Source organism: Benincasa hispida, chromosome 12 (genome assembly GCF_009727055.1).
Source record: "Benincasa hispida cultivar B227 chromosome 12, ASM972705v1, whole genome shotgun sequence".
Taxonomy (NCBI): domain Eukaryota; kingdom Viridiplantae; phylum Streptophyta; class Magnoliopsida; order Cucurbitales; family Cucurbitaceae; genus Benincasa; species Benincasa hispida.
The window spans coordinates 80,489,906-80,499,183 of NC_052360.1; the positions used below are offsets into that span (position 1 = coordinate 80,489,906).

General features: G+C 36.0%; 1 non-coding gene across 1 annotated transcript; it reads left to right on the top strand.

Moving 5' to 3' along the window:
* The first annotated feature begins 1,590 nt into the window (after nucleotides 1–1,590).
* Nucleotides 1,591–1,710, top strand: LOC120068702. The gene has a single exon (XR_005479330.1). It is a non-coding gene; the product is annotated as a U5 spliceosomal RNA (small nuclear RNA).
* The last annotated feature ends 7,568 nt before the right edge of the window (nucleotides 1,711–9,278 follow it).

Sequence of the window (9,278 nt, forward strand, 5' to 3'; positions counted from 1 at the left end):
TAGTTTCCATGCTATCCATCCGTACTTGATCTATGTCATTGAATGTATTGGAATTGGTGATCAAGGAAGGTTTAGTTACAAGGTTAGTGACGAAAGCCGCCTTGATTCCATGCTAATACAGGAGATGGACTTGGATCATTGTGTTTGTATCAAATACAAAGTGGATCGTATCCATAGTGTCACCAGGATAAGGTACCCAGCATTATCCCTACACTGTAGACTTTTTAGTGGGTATCTTGAACATTGGTCCCTATATATCTTCACATACAATTTAAGACTCATAAGGCAACCTTGGATGTGAGTTTATTGGATTTTAAGGTTATTAAGACAAAATAGAAAACAATACAATAACATTTATTGAATTAATTTTCAGCACGTGTCACGTACTTTCTCGATATTAATCTCAAGCTTCATTCTCATTTGTTTTTTCTTTGGCTTTGTTGTCAACTATATAAAACACGTGAAGAAAAGTATTTGCTTGATCTACAAAGGGTTCAAGGCCCCCAGTTTCTTTTCCTGGATCTTTGTGCTACCATACTTGCCCAACTTTGAATCCTCTAAAAAGAACATAATTTCAAATCATGGGATTATGGGCTTGTGAATGAAAATTTCACATGCATAACTTATTTATCATCTTATAGAATTTTGGTTCTTCTGCCCCTTCCCTCTTTAGATGGATAGTTCATCTTGTATAAATCTGATTTTCGGTAGTAGATGTTTATGATCTCGGTGTCCAATATTGATTGGTGATGCTTGTTACCCTGCCCTTCTTCATTACCAACAAAAAGAGAAAACAATCTATTTAACTTCTTATGAAGTCTTGTAATTTAAAGACATTCTCGTATTTCATCTCTTTCGCTTGCAGTTTCTCCTTGGCTGTCATTTTCTCATCGTCAAGATTCTCAAAATCCTTCTTTCTTTGGTAAGTCTCTGTTGTTGAACATTGAAATGGTTGAAATACTCTAATGGGATCAAGGAAAGTTGGTTGTGAACAAGCAATATTCATGCATTGAGCACTAGTATACGAAGATTGTTTAAGTAAAATACGTTTACGTGGTTTGGTAAAACATAAGTGTGTCATACAGGTTACGACGGTTGAAGGTTCTTGCTCTCAAGTGCAAAGTAGAGAGGATGATGAATGATAATCAGAGAGATGGTTGGTGGAGAAAGAGTTGCTCTTTCTCGCTCGAAATTTTGTAATTGCTAGATAAAGAAGTATACCACATAATCAATTTGATAATTGGATATGCTTATTTTAGTATATATGTTAACAGATAAAAGTTCTCCTACTTAACAAATTTTAAAAAGATAAGATGTAATTTAAAAATGAACTAAACAAAATGAAATCACGAGATTTCAAAAATTTGGAAGAACTAAAAAAAAGAAAGAAAGAAGTTTATGTGTCTTGAAGATAAATGGGAAAATAAAACTAATTCATTAACATAAAGTAATTAGCTGTATCAAAAAAAAATATACATGATATTTTTGGCTATCTATTCCAATTTTCCTTAAAATTGTAGGAAATAGTATAAAAGGGGAAAGTGGAATTCTGTTTTGGGCCATCAAAGTCGTTGGCCCGTTAACAGTAGTAAGCCGAGTAGTTCCCACATCGGCAAACTATTCTTTCGCCTTTTACTAAAGAATACCGTGTGTTCGTTGCATACACCGGCATACGCCTATTTTTGGAGGATTTTCTCTTCGTAGAGAAATTCCTACAGCCATACTTCAATCTTTTGTACTTCAATTTTCAATTCTACGTTGAAAATTTGACTTTCTTGCAAAAGAGCCTACACAATGACATATATTTTCTACATTTTTCTCAAATATTTATCAAATTTGATTTTATCTTCACTAATAAAAAAATATTATCTAAGTTTATATAGATCTTTCAATGTTCAAGAAGAATCTTGGATTCATTACAATAGATTGAAGTTGATTTATATACTCTGCAATATATGTTCCTTGTTCCACATGAAAGAAGAATCTTGGATTCATTACAATAGATTGAAGTTGATTTATATACTCTGCAATATATGTTCCTTGTTCCACTAGGGACTGATATTATTTGAAATTCTCCCATCAATTTTAAAGGGATTCATAGATGAAGTCTATTATTGAGAAACCAAATGAGAATGTTGGAGATCTCAACAAGCAATTTTGATTTAAAGAACACACTTTAAGAGATGGAAATGGAAAATGTTGTTCTACCTTACTCTTCTCAAAGTGGCCTATGTCCTCTTAGAAAAGAAAAGAAAAAAAAACCAAAGAAGATTAATACTGAAAGCATGGATCTTAAAGAGTTCATGGGACACCAAGAGAAAATTGATAAGTATGAAAAAGATGAGGACAAATGTTGGTATTGCCTTTTACAATTTTTTATTGATTATTTTATGATTATTATGATATACATTCACATTTGTCAAGAAAATATGGAAAGCTTTGCAATACTGAAGAAACAAGCACAAAAAAAAAATATGCAGCAAGTCGCTTCTTTCTCTTTCAAATGGTAGATGGAAAGTTTAGAGCATGTAGAAGAATTTCAGATGATAGTGGCTGAAGAAGAATCTGAAGGGATTAAGATCAGAGACAATTTTATTGTTGCCGACATAATTGATAAGCTTCACCATCATGGAGATAAATTTAGAAAATATGTATCATAAGCAAAATAAAATCTCTCTAAATGTATTAATTACTTGCATTTGTTGGAATGAGGTTGGTGGAACACTAGTTTGTTGGAATGGGGTTGGTGGAAGACAATTATTAGGGTCGGAATTGGTACAGATGACTTCGTACAGTGTTAAGTTAATAAGAGAAAAATTTGAGAACAACTAAAGACAGACATAAAAGTTATGCAGACAAACGAATAACAAACCTAGATATGAAGAACACATGTTAAGTTAATCATGTCAAATCCCCTTAATCATTTTTTTAATTCTTGTAAGCATGTAGCTATAATGTTAGAAATAGTTGAAATAATATAGAAAATATAACGAGTATGTGTGTGCAAGTAGAAATGAGGAAAAATCACTCAAGTGTTGAAGGGAGTGCTCTCGGATATTAAAGGGCAGCCAACACTTAGAAAAAAAATTGGAAAGGCTAAGGCAAATGGAGGTATGCATAAAGTCAAGTTAAAGAGAGGTAGGAATTTTCCTAAGTGTTAGTAGTTGTGCTCTCGGGTGAGATAAGGGAACTAACACTTAGATGAGAATAACAAACCTAGATATGAGGAACACATGATCTTCTATAGACTTAAGTGTCTAAAATAGGAAATTGGAAAAGTCTAATAGAAGGTATGTGTCAACGGCAATTTGGAGGCTAGTAAAGGCCTAAGATAAAGGGTATACGGGCAACTAAATCTGCCTAGGTAAACGCATGGTAGGCTCGGAGTGATGATTAAGAAGAATTAGTAGGCTTGGTCCGAGGAAAGGACTAAGAGGTCACAAGGTGTGCGATGGCTGGAGGCCTTAAAGGACTAAGCGTGTGGCTACCAATGGGCTATGAAATGACAAATAGTGTTGAGGCATATTAGAGGTTAAGAGAGGCGTTGATGAGCGGCAAGCCTAAGCACGAGCATCTAAGACAAAGCCAATGTATGTTTTGGCTAACGATGCGATGAACAAGGGTGTGCGACGTTAGCTGAGATGTGCGTTGGACGAGGAAGAAGACTAGTTTGGATGCCAACTTGGGCATTGGTGGAAGACTTAACCATTCAGCTTAATCACTCAGTTAGTGGACTTAGTGGCGTGATTAGAGGTCATAAGTAAGTGTTTAATGTGCCAAATTTCATCTTAAGGAAGCTATCTAATCATGCAGCCTTGTTATAAAAGGAAGTTTGAATTGTGGAGCGGTTTGGGCAATTCACTCATGCTAAAGAAGAGGGAATTGCTACCAACTTGAAGCTTGAATAGCGAAGAAGGTAATCCAGGGCTATAGGAAGAAAATTATGATGGAATTGAGCTGAAAGTTGAAGAATTTTCTCAAGTGTTCAAGATTCTTAGGCTACTCAGACAAGTTGTAATGATTGATAAATTTCTAGCTCGTGGAGAAGAATTAGAGGCTGGAATATTAAGGTAAGCTAGCTAAGATGTCTGAGAATAAGTTCTTAGAAGGAAGTTTCATGAGATAAAGTATGGAATTTGAGTTATTCAAGTTGGAATTTAAATATGGAATTCTTTGTTGGATGAACAAGAAGGTAGCTGCCATCCATGCATAAGGAAGCCGCTGACTGACCTAGCTGTAAATAAGAACAACCTGTGAACGATCGACTTACTGATCATGGTTAAATCAAATGGATAGAAATATATCTACAGTGAGGAGAGTGCAACTATCGAGCGATAATGGTATGTCTCGGTAGTTAACGAATATTGATTAACTCGGATTAAAGATTTTAACCAATTAATCTCAAATCGTTGGAGCTCACCATTTATAGGTCTATAAGGTCCCTCTACTAGCTCGTAAAAGATTAAACCTTGGATTAAAATTTTAGGGTTTGGATTTGAAATGTTCAAATTCAATTTTAGGGTTTGAATAATTATATTCGATATAATTAACGTTTAAATTTATTGAAATTAAACGTATTTGGAGTGTCCAATATATTTAAATATTGATTACATGAATAGGATTCATGTTTGTTTAATTAATATTATTTACATGAATAGGTTTTTTATTAATTTAATATTTTATATTAAATTATTTTTTATTAATTATTTATTTAAAATCAAATCAAATTTCATTTCTTAAAATCAATTTCAGAATTTGAATTTTAAATTATGTCTAATCTAATTATAAATGAAATATAATTGAAAAGTTGAAATTGAATTTTGGATAGTTAGTGGAACTATCCAATTTTTGAACTTCTTAGTTGATTTTTCTCTAAATCAACACCTAGACCAGTTCTATAATGCATTTTGAAGTACTAAAATGTTGAATTACTTAGTGCTTGCATGAGTAATCTGTACATGCTTTAAATAAAAAAAGTTTTTTATAAATAATTTTTGTAAAATGCGATGCCTAAGTACAAGGAGAAGGCATCCACCCAACTAGATACTGAAGTACAAGGAGAAGGTATCTATTGGTACTGAAGTATGTTTGAGAAGGTACCAAGCCAATGGGATACTGAAGTACATTGGAGAAGGTATCCTAGTAGCTTGATACTGAAGCATAAGGAGAAGGTATCTTAGCAATAGTACCTAATGTGGCCGCAGGTGAACTAAGTCGGAGATTGAACAAAAGGTTCTCTCTGGACTAGCAGTTGGTGTTTGGATTATTTTACCAGTTATAAAGTACTTTTGATTTGAGAAATGCTTTTATTGTTTTATGTTTAAAACAGCTTTACATGTTTTATGCTTGGAAAACGTTTATGCTGCAGTATAAGTACTGTAAAAGTTTATATTTCAGTTAAAAACTCATTACTAAAATCATGCATGAGAATTTACTATGTTTTCTCGGTCACTCACTAGGCATAAGCTCACCCCGTTTTCAAATGTTTTTGTCCCCCCACCCCACAAGTAGCGATCAAATCCTCTAAAGATAGCTCAGTATCTGCTCCGCCACTAAGAGACCAAAAGACTTGTAACCGTTTGCTAGGTGGTTACAGTTAATATTGTACACATGTTGCTATTATTCATATAGGGACTAGGGTTTGTGGGTTTTGGAACTTGTAAATCTAGTGTTGTAATGACTCTAAACATATTATGTTTCTAAGTTAATAAATTGTGGGCCTAAAATCCCATTGCGTATGAATTGTATTTGGTATCAGAGTTATTCCGCAAGAGTTTTTAGGTAGTAAGTGTCAGCCTAAGGGTTGATAACTACTGCAGTCACGCCCTTCTCTAGGCTAAGAGGGTGGTCTGGGGCGGGATGTGACAAATCTATCTACTTACCCCTGCTCTAGAGAAGGACTGAATTTCATCTTGTGTAACTGAGTTCCCAGCATCTTGTGTAACTGAGTTCCCAGCTCCCAAATTAGATAAATCCCCAAAACGATAGGCTTGTTGAGTTGGTAATCTGGCCACTCTCACTTGGACTAATCAAAGAAGCGCCCTCAAAGGCAGGAGTTCCCAAAACACTCAGGATTAAGGTCATGTCACCTATGGTTGTTTAGGTGAGATGTAAGTCTCAAGTATCAACAACGTTATATAAAGAGACAAATCATCTTGTGGTATGATCTTATACAAGCTCTTTGTATAGGAGACCCCTACTCACATGTCTCCACATGAATGGTCAGGATCAACCATCTATAATAGTTCACAATACTTGCAAACCTCTGCAAATCGGGTCGTATCCATAGTGTCACCAGGATCAGGTATCCCTCCTTAATCCTTATACTACAGACCTTTTTAGGTTATCACTTATGGCATGATCCACTTATATATCCCACATACATGCTTAAGTTTACATACAATCACCATGGAGCTTTGTTTATTGGATATGAGTAAATGCAAAATAAAATAACTCTTATTTTATTCATAACAATGTGTACAGTTTACAAACTACGAGACTCCGGGAGAATTAGGACACCAATCCCAACAAGCGATTCATCCTTGCTTAATGCTTCGCCACACTACAGCCCCTCCATTCATAGTGAATACTGACCCTGATGTCGATTTATGAGAATCTCTATTGGTCTGAAAGTTAGAGTCTATGTCTGTCTCTTATACACATCTAGATGTGTATAAGAGACAGGTACATCCTATAAGGATTAAATCCCTATCTCCATACACGTGCATGTAGTCCCTCGTTCTCTGAAGATACATGAGGATCGTCTTGACCGTTGTCCAGTGATTTAATTTTGGGTTGGACTGATAACGACTGACAATCCCTACGACATAGCAAATGTCGAGTCTAGTGCACAACATTGCATACATTAAGCTTCCAACAGCTGAAGCATAGGAAATCTATCTCATCTCCTCAACCTCTTGAGGTGTCTTAGGACATTGATCCTTAGACAAAATGATTCCATGCTTGAAGGGTAACAAACCCCTCTTGAAATCCTGCATCCTATACCTGATCAACATTTTATCGATGTACGATGCTTGAGACAAGGCTAACCTCTTGTTCTTACGATCCCGAATGATCTGGGTATAACCCTTTGCCACGAGTCTAGCCTTAAAGGTTTGCACCTTTCCATCTGCACCTTAGATCCACTTACACCCTATAGGTTTTACCCCATCAGGCTGATCCACAAGTTTCCAGACGTTATTGAAGTACATAGACTCTATTTCCTGATTCATGACCTTAATCCATTCATCTTTGTCAACATCCTCCATTGCTTACTTAAAAGACAATGGATCCTCAACCTTATCATCAGAAATGATGTTCTGGGCCTCAATCAAACCCATGTAGTGTTCCTGTGGGTTCATTACCCTCCAACTACATCGAGGTAGTCTCAACTCTTGAGCTGGTTGACTACATGTACCGACATCAACAACTCTTGTTGATCCATCGATCTGTTCAACAACTCTTGTTGAACCCTCAGTAGTCTCACTAGAAGTCTCACATAAAATAAGCTTACTTCGTGGTTTATGATCCCAGATGTGGTTTTCTTCCAAGAAGATAGCATTTGTAGAAATAAACACTTTGTTCACACTAGGATCATAGAAGTACCCACCCCTCGTTTCCCTGGGGCAGCCTACAAAGAGGCAAACTTTCGAACGTGGTTCCAACTTCTTTGAGTTAGTCACAAGCACATGGGCCGGACACCCCCAAATCCTGAAGTGGCGTAAACTACCTTTACAACCTCTTCACAACTCAAAAGGTGTTTCAAAAACACTTTTTGAGGGAACATTATTCAGAATATAACATGCAGTCTCCGCTGCAAAACCCCAAAACGAGTCTGGAAGATGAGCATAACTCATCATAGACCGAACCATGTTCAACAAAGTTCTGTTTCTCCTTTTTGATACACCATTATACTGAGGTATACCCGGGGCCGAGAGTTGGGATGTAATTCCATGTTCTATCATATAATTCTAGAATTGGAGGTTCATATATTCTCCATCACGATCAGATCGTAGTGTTTTTATTTTCTTACCTAACAAGCTTTCAACTTTAGCTTTATACTCCTTGAACTTGTCAAGAGCTTCAGACTTACGTTTCATTAGGTAGAGATACCCGTACCTTGAATAATCATCTATGAAAGACATGAAATATTGATACCTATCTCGAGCTCTAACACTCATCAGACCATAGAGGTCTGAATGTACAAGTTCCAAGGCTTTATTGGCTTTGTAATCTTTTCCAGTAAAAAGTCATTTGGTCATCTTGCCTTCGAGGCATGATTCACACACCAGCAAGGAGTTTTCTTTTAAACTCTTTAGAAGTCCACGTTTCACCAACTGCTCAAACCTATTGAGGTTGATGTGACCTAACCTTATATGCCAAAGATGGGCACTTTCCTTAGGAGAAAACTTTGGTCTTTTAGTTGTTGTCACTGTATTGAACATTTCAGTATTAAACAAGGCTGTTATGAATGACTAACGACCTTAGTACATATAAATTATTCTCCATTGAATCAAAACCAATCTTCATACCATTCTTGAAAATAAATACTTTACTCTCAGAAAAGGAGACGGTATAACCTTGTTCAATGAGACAAGAAACCGAGATTAAGTTCCTCTTGATATGAGGAACTACAAAAACATTATCCAGTAACAGTAACGTTTCTTGTCCAAAAATAACTTCAGCCTACTTACAACAACAGCTGAAACAATCTCACCAGTACCAACTCGAAGAGTCATCTCTCCATGTGGCAACGTTTGCCAAGAATTAAATCCTTGATAAGAGGAACTGATGTGGTTAGTAGTACCCGATCCAAGCAGAATCATCATTCTCTACCAAACACGTCTTTAAGACCAATAAATCATATTTACTGTCTTTAGACATCCTCCTCTTTTGGAGAGTAGTGGGATCAGCATCAAAATCTAAATAAGCTCCAAGTTCCATTTCAGAGAACACTTCTCATTGAAGAACTTTAACAAAGTCAGCAACATTTGCTTTCTCTTCCTGGATGTTATCATAGGAACTGACATTACTTGTATTTTCATCCATCCCTTTGTGCTCAAAAAGTTAGAACTGGCATTCAAACAATTCTTACAACGAGTCCATAATCTCATGAGTAAAGACCATGTTCTCAACCCTTTTGGCCAAAGCATCAGGTATGCTAGCCAACATGTGAATTCGGGCCAATGAATTAGCCTTCATCCATACCTCATATTCAATACGAACACTTCACAATGCAGCAAGGGTCGGAACTTGAGAACATTCCTCAACCATGACAA